General features: G+C 46.2%; 6 non-coding genes across 6 annotated transcripts; all 6 read right to left on the minus strand.

Annotated features, from left to right (window-relative positions):
• Positions 1 to 1,077: 1,077 nt before the first annotated feature.
• Positions 1,078 to 1,268, minus strand: LOC130314699 (U2 spliceosomal RNA). Its single transcript, XR_008862335.1, has one exon. It is a non-coding gene; the product is annotated as a U2 spliceosomal RNA (small nuclear RNA).
• A 2,099-nt stretch (positions 1,269 to 3,367) lies between these two features.
• On the minus strand, positions 3,368 to 3,558 carry LOC130314700 (U2 spliceosomal RNA). Its single transcript, XR_008862336.1, has one exon. It is a non-coding gene; the product is annotated as a U2 spliceosomal RNA (small nuclear RNA).
• A 2,085-nt stretch (positions 3,559 to 5,643) lies between these two features.
• LOC130314701 (U2 spliceosomal RNA) lies at positions 5,644 to 5,834 on the minus strand. Its single transcript, XR_008862337.1, has one exon. It is a non-coding gene; the product is annotated as a U2 spliceosomal RNA (small nuclear RNA).
• A 2,085-nt stretch (positions 5,835 to 7,919) lies between these two features.
• Positions 7,920 to 8,110, minus strand: LOC130314702 (U2 spliceosomal RNA). The gene has a single exon (XR_008862338.1). It is a non-coding gene; the product is annotated as a U2 spliceosomal RNA (small nuclear RNA).
• A 2,080-nt stretch (positions 8,111 to 10,190) lies between these two features.
• On the minus strand, positions 10,191 to 10,381 carry LOC130314703 (U2 spliceosomal RNA). The gene has a single exon (XR_008862339.1). It is a non-coding gene; the product is annotated as a U2 spliceosomal RNA (small nuclear RNA).
• A 2,083-nt stretch (positions 10,382 to 12,464) lies between these two features.
• On the minus strand, positions 12,465 to 12,655 carry LOC130314708 (U2 spliceosomal RNA). Its single transcript, XR_008862343.1, has one exon. It is a non-coding gene; the product is annotated as a U2 spliceosomal RNA (small nuclear RNA).
• Between the last annotated feature and the right edge of the window lie 475 nt (positions 12,656 to 13,130).

The following is a 13,130-nucleotide window of genomic DNA, read 5'->3' on the forward strand; positions in this document are numbered from 1 at the left end:
CTTTTCACCTCTTTTCTGGGCGTATTATTCTTCTTTTTCTTCTTTTTTTTCGTCTAATGCATACCCCATCAGTGCAGCAATGCTTATTCAATACCGCCAGCAGATGGAGACACTGGGGGATAATTTTCTAAGGATTTATACTGATTTTTCCTGTCTGAATTTGTCGCACAGAAAGTTGCAGGCCAAATATGTGTGACATTTCTGCGACTTTAGCTTCTAGAGCATTTTTACAACATTATACATAGGTGCTGAATACATAAAAAGCGACTGTTCAGCGACAGACAAGTCGCATCGGCTGAAAGTAGGCCAGAATGTCAGTCCATGTTGGAGCAGGTTTAGATACAGTCTAAAGTATAGATCTCAAAGTCTGTGCACAGAATTTAGCAAGGGCCTCGCACCTTCTGATGCATCAGGTAGGTGCACAATAGCATAGCCTAACCCTCTGTACTTTGGTCTATATTGATGCGGGACATAGACAGCCAGCTGATGACCAATCCATTAGTGCAATGGATGGCTGGAAGCATTTGTCTTTGCCTTTGCAATACCACAGAAGCAATGCATGGTCAATGTACAGCAATGACACACCTGTGTGAACAGCCAGGAGACCCCCCCCCATGTTATGTTACATAGTTACATAGTTAGTACGGTCGAAAAAAGACATATGTCCATCAAGTTCAACCAGGGAATTAAGGGGTAGGGGTGTGGCGCGATATTGGGGAAGGGATGAGATTTTATATTTCTTCATAAGCATTAATCTTATTTTGTCAATTAGGAACATTCAGCACCCACCCGCTATCAAGGCAGCTGCCTATCATGTCATGCCCTACCTGCACAGGTGTGCTGGCTACTCAAATGATCCAATTAAGGAGGCCATTTAGTCAGCAGCAGCAGAAGTCCTGTGCCTGGACGCTCCAACAGCGGCCAGACACAAGCAGAAGCAGAAGCAGCAGAAGCAGCAGCAGCACCACCTTTTGTTTTTTGGCTGCAGCAGCAGCAAGGCCCACAGGGCTGGCTAGCTGGCTAGCCAGCAAGCAGGTAGCAATGAAAGTAGGAATCTTTCTTTTTAACCCTGTAAGGGGGTGGTGCACTGTACCCGAAGATACTGCCATATCGGGTCAATGCATAGGGCGACGGAAGCAAGCTTCGAAATCGGCCCCCGTTCTCAAAAATCCATTTAATATATGGTCCCCAGATAGGGGACGTATCAGATATTAAACTGATAAGAACAGATACTACACTTGATCTTAGCCAAAAGGCCGAGAAGCGATAACCGTGAAAGGGGCGGGCCCAACAAGGTGCCCTTCATGGGCACTATCACTGCTTGCTGTCAGGGAGGCTGCCAGACAATTTTCCATGCACACTCTGGGCTGGGGGGCAGTCAACCACCAGTACACACAGCAGAACCTAAACCCATACCATTATTGCTAAGCAGCAAGACAGGGGCCCATTGCACTCCCACGGGGCCTTTTTAAATGCAATCCATAACCCGGATTTGCCAGGAACCCTTCTTACTCCTCCTACTTGCATGTGACACTGGGCTTAGGATCTGCATAGGAAACACACACACAAGCACACACCTACCTTTGTTGCCTGCAGATGCCTCCTTGGCTGTCCCCAAACGGTATCAAACCAACACCCACGGGAAGCTGTAAGCATAGAGGACATGCCTGCACCCCATTGGACTTACCTGTGTGGGTTAAACCCGGGTTATTTGACAACCTATGGCGGTGATGGTTCTGCTCAGGCAGAGCAGTGCTGATGCTCCTCATAAAGCTGTCGCTGCTGTGAAGGTTCTAGGTGACATCACAAATCCCTATGGTTACATACACAACAAAGCTGGGTTGTTGTTGTTTACACTCTGCAAGGCCTGTGGAAGTGAGTGACATCATAGCACTGTAGTTCTGAGGGTTCTAGATGGATGCAACAATCTCCTGTTGCTTCTATGAAGGCCATAATAGACGACATCACCAAACAGCTCCATAATCACATACACAGCAAAGGAGAGATGTTGTTTACACCTAGTGATGTCAGTGGTATTGAGTGACATCACAGCACAGTGCTAAGGCTCCTGGGCCTGGACACAGCAGCGGCTGCAATATCTCAACGGAGAATACGTTTATATATATGTGTGTGTGTGCGCGTATATATATATATATATATATATATATATATATATATATATATATATATTTCTCCGCCGAAATCACTTTTAAACCCATTTCCACCTTTTTTTCCCTTCTCTTCCTCTTACTTTTTTTTCACATTTTTTTACGTTTTTCTCCTTTTCGCCTCTTTTCTGGGCGTATTATTCTTCTTTTTCTTCTTTTTTTTCGTCTAATGCATACCCCATCAGTGCAGCAATGCTTATTCAATACCGCCAGCAGATGGAGACACTGGGGGATAATTTTCTAAGGATTTATACTGATTTTTCCTGTCTGAATTTGTCGCACAGAAAGTTGCAGGCCAAATATGTGTGACATTTCTGCGACTTTAGCTTCTAGAGCATTTTTACAACATTATACATAGGTGCTGAATACATAAAAAGCGACTGTTCAGCGACAGACAAGTCGCATCGGCTGAAAGTAGGCCAGAATGTCAGTCCATGTTGGAGCAGGTTTAGATACAGTCTAAAGTATAGATCTCAAAGTCTGTGCACAGAATTTAGCAAGGGCCTCGCACCTTCTGATGCATCAGGTAGGTGCACAATAGCATAGCCTAACCCTCTGTACTTTGGTCTATATTGATGCGGGACATAGACAGCCAGCTGATGACCAATCCATTAGTGCAATGGATGGCTGGAAGCATTTGTCTTTGCCTTTGCAATACCACAGAAGCAATGCATGGTCAATGTACAGCAATGACACACCTGTGTGAACAGCCAGGAGACCCCCCCCCCCCCCCATGTTATGTTACATAGTTACATAGTTAGTACAGTCGAAAAAAGACATATGTCCATCAAGTTCAACCAGGGAATTAAGGGGTAGGGGTGTGGCGCGATATTGGGGAAGGGATGAGATTTTATATTTCTTCATAAGCATTAATCTTATTTTGTCAATTAGGAACATTCAGCACCCACCCGCTATCAAGGCAGCTGCCTATCATGTCATGCCCTACCTGCACAGGTGTGCTGGCTACTCAAATGATCCAATTAAGGAGGCCATTTAGTCAGCAGCAGCAGAAGTCCTGTGCCTGGACGCTCCAACAGCGGCCAGACACAAGCAGAAGCAGAAGCAGCAGAAGCAGCAGCAGCACCACCTTTTGTTTTTTGGCTGCAGCAGCAGCAGCAAGGCCCACAGGGCTGGCTAGCTGGCTAGCCAGCAAGCAGGTAGCAATGAAAGTAGGAATCTTTCTTTTTAACCCTGTAAGGGGGTGGTGCACTGTACCCGAAGATACTGCCATATCGGGTCAATGCATAGGGCGACGGAAGCAAGCTTCGAAATCGGCCCCCGTTCTCAAAAATCCATTTAATATATGGTCCCCAGATAGGGGACGTATCAGATATTAAACTGATAAGAACAGATACTACACTTGATCTTAGCCAAAAGGCCGAGAAGCGATAACCGTGAAAGGGGCGGGCCCAACAAGGTGCCCTTCATGGGCACTATCACTGCTTGCTGTCAGGGAGGCTGCCAGACAATTTTCCATGCACACTCTGGGCTGGGGGGCAGTCAACCACCAGTACACACAGCAGAACCTAAACCCATACCATTATTGCTAAGCAGCAAGACAGGGGCCCATTGCACTCCCACGGGGCCTTTTTAAATGCAATCCATAACCCGGATTTGCCAGGAACCCTTCTTACTCCTCCTACTTGCATGTGACACTGGGCTTAGGATCTGCATAGGAAACACACACACAAGCACACACCTACCTTTGTTGCCTGCAGATGCCTCCTTGGCTGTCCCCAAACGGTATCAAACCAACACCCACGGGAAGCTGTAAGCATAGAGGACATGCCTGCACCCCATTGGACTTACCTGTGTGGGTTAAACCCGGGTTATTTGACAACCTATGGCGGTGATGGTTCTGCTCAGGCAGAGCAGTGCTGATGCTCCTCATAAAGCTGTCGCTGCTGTGAAGGTTCTAGGTGACATCACAAATCCCTATGGTTACATACACAACAAAGCTGGGTTGTTGTTGTTTACACTCTGCAAGGCCTGTGGAAGTGAGTGACATCATAGCACTGTAGTTCTGAGGGTTCTAGATGGATGCAACAATCTCCTGTTGCTTCTATGAAGGCCATAATAGACGACATCACCAAACAGCTCCATAGTCACATACACAGCAAAGGAGAGATGTTGTTTACACCTAGTGATGTCAGTGGTATTGAGTGACATCACAGCACAGTGCTAAGGCTCCTGGGCCTGGACACAGCAGCGGCTGCAATATCTCAACGGAGAATACGTTTATATATATGTGTGTGTGTGCGCGTATATATATATATATATATATATATATATATATATATATATTTCTCCGCCAAAATCACTTTTAAACCCATTTCCACCTTTTTTTCCCTTCTCTTCCTCTTACTTTTTTTTCACGTTTTTTTACGTTTTTCTCCTTTTCGCCTCTTTTCTGGGCGTATTATTCTTCTTTTTCTTCTTTTTTTTCGTCTAATGCATACCCCATCAGTGCAGCAATGCTTATTCAATACCGCCAGCAGATGGAGACACTGGGGGATAATTTTCTAAGGATTTATACTGATTTTTCCTGTCTGAATTTGTCGCACAGAAAGTTGCAGGCCAAATATGTGTGACATTTCTGCGACTTTAGCTTCTAGAGCATTTTTACAACATTATACATAGGTGCTGAATACATAAAAAGCGACTGTTCAGCGACAGACAAGTCGCATCGGCTGAAAGTAGGCCAGAATGTCAGTCCATGTTGGAGCAGGTTTAGATACAGTCTAAAGTATAGATCTCAAAGTCTGTGCACAGAATTTAGCAAGGGCCTCGCACCTTCTGATGCATCAGGTAGGTGCACAATAGCATAGCCTAACCCTCTGTACTTTGGTCTATATTGATGCGGGACATAGACAGCCAGCTGATGACCAATCCATTAGTGCAATGGATGGCTGGAAGCATTTGTCTTTGCCTTTGCAATACCACAGAAGCAATGCATGGTCAATGTACAGCAATGACACACCTGTGTGAACAGCCAGGAGACCCCCCCCCCCCATGTTATGTTACATAGTTACATAGTTAGTACGGTCGAAAAAAGACATATGTCCATCAAGTTCAACCAGGGAATTAAGGGGTAGGGGTGTGGCGCGATATTGGGGAAGGGATGAGATTTTATATTTCTTCATAAGCATTAATCTTATTTTGTCAATTAGGAACATTCAGCACCCACCCGCTATCAAGGCAGCTGCCTATCATGTCATGCCCTACCTGCACAGGTGTGCTGGCTACTCAAATGATCCAATTAAGGAGGCCATTTAGTCAGCAGCAGCAGAAGTCCTGTGCCTGGACGCTCCAACAGCGGCCAGACACAAGCAGAAGCAGAAGCAGCAGAAGCAGCAGCAGCACCACCTTTTGTTTTTTGGCTGCAGCAGCAGCAAGGCCCACAGGGCTGGCTAGCTGGCTAGCCAGCAAGCAGGTAGCAATGAAAGTAGGAATCTTTCTTTTTAACCCTGTAAGGGGGTGGTGCACTGTACCCGAAGATACTGCCATATCGGGTCAATGCATAGGGCGACGGAAGCAAGCTTCGAAATCGGCCCCCGTTCTCAAAAATCCATTTAATATATGGTCCCCAGATAGGGGACGTATCAGATATTAAACTGATAAGAACAGATACTACACTTGATCTTAGCCAAAAGGCCGAGAAGCGATAACCGTGAAAGGGGCGGGCCCAACAAGGTGCCCTTCATGGGCACTATCACTGCTTGCTGTCAGGGAGGCTGCCAGACAATTTTCCATGCACACTCTGGGCTGGGGGGCAGTCAACCACCAGTACACACAGCAGAACCTAAACCCATACCATTATTGCTAAGCAGCAAAACAGGGGCCCATTGCACTCCCACGGGGCCTTTTTAAATGCAATCCATAACCCGGATTTGCCAGGAACCCTTCTTACTCCTCCTACTTGCATGTGACACTGGGCTTAGGATCTGCATAGGAAACACACACACAAGCACACACCTACCTTTGTTGCCTGCAGATGCCTCCTTGGCTGTCCCCAAACGGTATCAAACCAACACCCACGGGAAGCTGTAAGCATAGAGGACATGCCTGCACCCCATTGGACTTACCTGTGTGGGTTAAACCCGGGTTATTTGACAACCTATGGCGGTGATGGTTCTGCTCAGGCAGAGCAGTGCTGATGCTCCTCATAAAGCTGTCGCTGCTGTGAAGGTTCTAGGTGACATCACAAATCCCTATGGTTACATACACAACAAAGCTGGGTTGTTGTTGTTTACACTCTGCAAGGCCTGTGGAAGTGAGTGACATCATAGCACTGTAGTTCTGAGGGTTCTAGATGGATGCAACAATCTCCTGTTGCTTCTATGAAGGCCATAATAGACGACATCACCAAACAGCTCCATAGTCACATACACAGCAAAGGAGAGATGTTGTTTACACCTAGTGATGTCAGTGGTATTGAGTGACATCACAGCACAGTGCTAAGGCTCCTGGGCCTGGACACAGCAGCGGCTGCAATATCTCAACGGAGAATACGTTTATATATATGTGTGTGTGTGCGCGTATATATATATATATATATATATATATATATATATATATATATTTCTCCGCCGAAATCACTTTTAAACCCATTTCCACCTTTTTTTCCCTTCTCTTCCTCTTACTTTTTTTTCACGTTTTTTTTACGTTTTTCTCCTTTTCACCTCTTTTCTGGGCGTATTATTCTTCTTTTTCTTCTTTTTTTTCGTCTAATGCATACCCCATCAGTGCAGCAATGCTTATTCAATACCGCCAGCAGATGGAGACACTGGGGGATAATTTTCTAAGGATTTATACTGATTTTTCCTGTCTGAATTTGTCGCACAGAAAGTTGCAGGCCAAATATGTGTGACATTTCTGCGACTTTAGCTTCTAGAGCATTTTTACAACATTATACATAGGTGCTGAATACATAAAAAGCGACTGTTCAGCGACAGACAAGTCGCATCGGCTGAAAGTAGGCCAGAATGTCAGTCCATGTTGGAGCAGGTTTAGATACAGTCTAAAGTATAGATCTCAAAGTCTGTGCACAGAATTTAGCAAGGGCCTCGCACCTTCTGATGCATCAGGTAGGTGCACAATAGCATAGCCTAACCCTCTGTACTTTGGTCTATATTGATGCGGGACATAGACAGCCAGCTGATGACCAATCCATTAGTGCAATGGATGGCTGGAAGCATTTGTCTTTGCCTTTGCAATACCACAGAAGCAATGCATGGTCAATGTACAGCAATGACACACCTGTGTGAACAGCCAGGAGACCCCCCCCCATGTTATGTTACATAGTTACATAGTTAGTACGGTCGAAAAAAGACATATGTCCATCAAGTTCAACCAGGGAATTAAGGGGTAGGGGTGTGGCGCGATATTGGGGAAGGGATGAGATTTTATATTTCTTCATAAGCATTAATCTTATTTTGTCAATTAGGAACATTCAGCAACCACCCGCTATCAAGGCAGCTGCCTATCATGTCATGCCCTACCTGCACAGGTGTGCTGGCTACTCAAATGATCCAATTAAGGAGGCCATTTAGTCAGCAGCAGCAGAAGTCCTGTGCCTGGACGCTCCAACAGCGGCCAGACACAAGCAGAAGCAGAAGCAGCAGAAGCAGCAGCAGCACCACCTTTTGTTTTTTGGCTGCAGCAGCAGCAAGGCCCACAGGGCTGGCTAGCTGGCTAGCCAGCAAGCAGGTAGCAATGAAAGTAGGAATCTTTCTTTTTAACCCTGTAAGGGGGTGGTGCACTGTACCCGAAGATACTGCCATATCGGGTCAATGCATAGGGCGACGGAAGCAAGCTTCGAAATCGGCCCCCGTTCTCAAAAATCCATTTAATATATGGTCCCCAGATAGGGGACGTATCAGATATTAAACTGATAAGAACAGATACTACACTTGATCTTAGCCAAAAGGCCGAGAAGCGATAACCGTGAAAGGGGCGGGCCCAACAAGGTGCCCTTCATGGGCACTATCACTGCTTGCTGTCAGGGAGGCTGCCAGACAATTTTCCATGCACACTCTGGGCTGGGGGGCAGTCAACCACCAGTACACACAGCAGAACCTAAACCCATACCATTATTGCTAAGCAGCAAGACAGGGGCCCATTGCACTCCCACGGGGCCTTTTTAAATGCAATCCATAACCCGGATTTGCCAGGAACCCTTCTTACTCCTCCTACTTGCATGTGACACTGGGCTTAGGATCTGCATAGGAAACACACACACAAGCACACACCTACCTTTGTTGCCTGCAGATGCCTCCTTGGCTGTCCCCAAACGGTATCAAACCAACACCCACGGGAAGCTGTAAGCATAGAGGACATGCCTGCACCCCATTGGACTTACCTGTGTGGGTTAAACCCGGGTTATTTGACAACCTATGGCGGTGATGGTTCTGCTCAGGCAGAGCAGTGCTGATGCTCCTCATAAAGCTGTCGCTGCTGTGAAGGTTCTAGGTGACATCACAAATCCCTATGGTTACATACACAACAAAGCTGGGTTGTTGTTGTTTACACTCTGCAAGGCCTGTGGAAGTGAGTGACATCATAGCACTGTAGTTCTGAGGGTTCTAGATGGATGCAACAATCTCCTGTTGCTTCTATGAAGGCCATAATAGACGACATCACCAAACAGCTCCATAGTCACATACACAGCAAAGGAGAGATGTTGTTTACACCTAGTGATGTCAGTGGTATTGAGTGACATCACAGCACAGTGCTAAGGCTCCTGGGCCTGGACACAGCAGCGGCTGCAATATCTCAACGGAGAATACGTTTATATATATGTGTGTGTGTGCGCGTATATATATATATATATATATATATATATATATTTCTCCGCCGAAATCACTTTTAAACCCATTTCCACCTTTTTTTCCCTTCTCTTCCTCTTACTTTTTTTTCACGTTTTTTTACGTTTTTCTCCTTTTCGCCTCTTTTCTGGGCGTATTATTCTTCTTTTTCTTCTTTTTTTTCGTCTAATGCATACCCCATCAGTGCAGCAATGCTTATTCAATACCGCCAGCAGATGGAGACACTGGGGGATAATTTTCTAAGGATTTATACTGATTTTTCCTGTCTGAATTTGTCGCACAGAAAGTTGCAGGCCAAATATGTGTGACATTTCTGCGACTTTAGCTTCTAGAGCATTTTTACAACATTATACATAGGTGCTGAATACATAAAAAGCGACTGTTCAGCGACAGACAAGTCGCATCGGCTGAAAGTAGGCCAGAATGTCAGTCCATGTTGGAGCAGGTTTAGATACAGTCTAAAGTATAGATCTCAAAGTCTGTGCACAGAATTTAGCAAGGGCCTCGCACCTTCTGATGCATCAGGTAGGTGCACAATAGCATAGCCTAACCCTCTGTACTTTGGTCTATATTGATGCGGGACATAGACAGCCAGCTGATGACCAATCCATTAGTGCAATGGATGGCTGGAAGCATTTGTCTTTGCCTTTGCAATACCACAGAAGCAATGCATGGTCAATGTACAGCAATGACACACCTGTGTGAACAGCCAGGAGACCCCCCCCCCCCCCCATGTTATGTTACATAGTTACATAGTTAGTACGGTCGAAAAAAGACATATGTCCATCAAGTTCAACCAGGGAATTAAGGGGTAGGGGTGTGGTGCGATATTGGGGAAGGGATGAGATTTTATATTTCTTCATAAGCATTAATCTTATTTTGTCAATTAGGAACATTCAGCACCCACCCGCTATCAAGGCAGCTGCCTATCATGTCATGCCCTACCTGCACAGGTGTGCTGGCTACTCAAATGATCCAATTAAGGAGGCCATTTAGTCAGCAGCAGCAGAAGTCTTGTGCCTGGACGCTCCAACAGCGGCCAGACACAAGCAGAAGCAGAAGCAGCAGAAGCAGCAGCAGCACCACCTTTTGTTTTTTGGCTGCAGCAGCAGCAAGGCCCACAGGGCTGGCTAGCTGGCTAGCCAGCAAGCAGGTAGCAATGAAAGTAGGAATCTTTCTTTTTAACCCTGTAAGGGGGTGGTGCACTGTACCCGAAGATACTGCCATATCGGGTCAATGCATAGGGCGACGGAAGCAAGCTTCGAAATCGGCCCCCGTTCTCAAAAATCCAATTAATATATGGTCCCCAGATAGGGGACGTATCAGATATTAAACTGATAAGAACAGATACTACACTTGATCTTAGCCAAAAGGCCGAGAAGCGATAACCGTGAAAGGGGCGGGCCCAACAAGGTGCCCTTCATGGGCACTATCACTGCTTGCTGTCAGGGAGGCTGCCAGACAATTTTCCATGCACACTCTGGGCTGGGGGGCAGTCAACCACCAGTACACACAGCAGAACCTAAACCCATACCATTATTGCTAAGCAGCAAGACAGGGGCCCATTGCACTCCCACGGGGCCTTTTTAAATGCAATCCATAACCCGGATTTGCCAGGAACCCTTCTTACTCCTCCTACTTGCATGTGACACTGGGCTTAGGATCTGCATAGGAAACACACACACAAGCACACACCTACCTTTGTTGCCTGCAGATGCCTCCTTGGCTGTCCCCAAACGGTATCAAACCAACACCCACGGGAAGCTGTAAGCATAGAGGACATGCCTGCACCCCATTGGACTTACCTGTGTGGGTTAAACCCGGGTTATTTGACAACCTATGGCGGTGATGGTTCTGCTCAGGCAGAGCAGTGCTGATGCTCCTCATAAAGCTGTCGCTGCTGTGAAGGTTCTAGGTGACATCACAAATCCCTATGGTTACATACACAACAAAGCTGGGTTGTTGTTGTTTACACTCTGCAAGGCCTGTGGAAGTGAGTGACATCATAGCACTGTAGTTCTGAGGGTTCTAGATGGATGCAACAATCTCCTGTTGCTTCTATGAAGGCCATAATAGACGACATCACCAAACAGCTCCATAGTCACATACACAGCAAAGGAGAGATGTTGTTTACACCTAGTGATGTCAGTGGTATTGAGTGACATCACAGCACAGTGCTAAGGCTCCTGGGCCTGGACACAGCAGCGGCTGCAATATCTCAACGGAGAATACGTTTATATATATGTGTGTGTGTGCGCGTATATATATATATATATATATATATATTTATATATATTTCTCCGCCGAAATCACTTTTAAACCCATTTCCACCTTTTTTTCCCTTCTCTTCCTCTTACTTTTTTTTCACGTTTTTTTACGTTTTTCTCCTTTTCGCCTCTTTTCTGGGCGTATTATTCTTCTTTTTCTTCTTTTTTTTCGTCTAATGCATACCCCATCAGTGCAGCAATGCTTATTCAATACCGCCAGCAGATGGAGACACTGGGGGATAATTTTCTAAGGATTTATACTGATTTTTCCTGTCTGAATTTGTCGCACAGAAAGTTGCAGGCCAAATATGTGTGACATTTCTGCGACTTTAGCTTCTAGAGCATTTTTACAACATTATACATAGGTGCTGAATACATAAAAAGCGACTGTTCAGCGACAGACAAGTCGCATCGGCTGAAAGTAGGCCAGAATGTCAGTCCATGTTGGAGCAGGTTTAGATACAGTCTAAAGTATAGATCTCAAAGTCTGTGCACAGAATTTAGCAAGGGCCTCGCACCTTCTGATGCATCAGGTAGGTGCACAATAGCATAGCCTAACCCTCTGTACTTTGGTCTATATTGATGCGGGACATAGACAGCCAGCTGATGACCAATCCATTAGTGCAATGGATGGCTGGAAGCATTTGTCTTTGCCTTTGCAATACCACAGAAGCAATGCATGGTCAATGTACAGCAATGACACACCTGTGTGAACAGCCAGGAGACCCCCCCCCCCCCCATGTTATGTTACATAGTTACATAGTTAGTACGGTCGAAAAAAGACATATGTCCATCAAGTTCAACCAGGGAATTAAGGGGTAGGGGTGTGGCGCGATATTGGGGAAGGGATGAGATTTTATATTTCTTCATAAGCATTAATCTTATTTTGTCAATTAGGAACATTCAGCACCCACCCGCTATCAAGGCAGCTGCCTATCATGTCATGCCCTACCTGCACAGGTGTGCTGGCTACTCAAATGATCCAATTAAGGAGGCCATTTAGTCAGCAGCAGCAGAAGTCCTGTGCCTGGACGCTCCAACAGCGGCCAGACACAAGCAGAAGCAGAAGCAGCAGAAGCAGCAGCAGCACCACCTTTTGTTTTTTGGCTGCAGCAGCAGCAAGGCCCACAGGGCTGGCTAGCTGGCTAGCCAGCAAGCAGGTAGCAATGAAAGTAGGAATCTTTCTTTTTAACCCTGTAAGGGGGTGGTGCACTGTACCCGAAGATACTGCTATATCGGGTCAATGCATAGGGCGACGGAAGCAAGCTTCGAAATCGGCCCCCGTTCTCAAAAATCCATTTAATATATGGTCCCCAGATAGGGGACGTATCAGATATTAAACTGATAAGAACAGATACTACACTTGATCTTAGCCAAAAGGCCGAGAAGCGATAACCGTGAAAGGGGCGGGCCCAACAAGGTGCCCTTCATGGGCACTATCACTGCTTGCTGTCAGGGAGGCTGCCAGACAATTTTCCATGCACACTCTGGGCTGGGGGGCAGTCAACCACCAGTACACACAGCAGAACCTAAACCCATACCATTATTGCTAAGCAGCAAGACAGGGGCCCATTGCACTCCCACGGGGCCTTTTTAAATGCAATCCATAACCCGGATTTGCCAGGAACCCTTCTTACTCCTCCTACTTGCATGTGACACTGGGCTTAGGATCTGCATAGGAAACACACACACAAGCACACACCTACCTTTGTTGCCTGCAGATGCCTCCTTGGCTGTCCCCAAACGGTATCAAACCAACACCCACGGGAAGCTGTAAGCATAGAGGACATGCCTGCACCCCATTGGACTTACCTGTGTGGGTTAAACCCGGGTTATTTGACAACCTATGGCGGTGATGGTTCTGCTCA

The sequence above is a fragment of the Hyla sarda genome, unplaced genomic scaffold (assembly GCF_029499605.1).
Source record: "Hyla sarda isolate aHylSar1 unplaced genomic scaffold, aHylSar1.hap1 scaffold_1845, whole genome shotgun sequence".
Classification (NCBI taxonomy): domain Eukaryota; kingdom Metazoa; phylum Chordata; class Amphibia; order Anura; family Hylidae; genus Hyla; species Hyla sarda.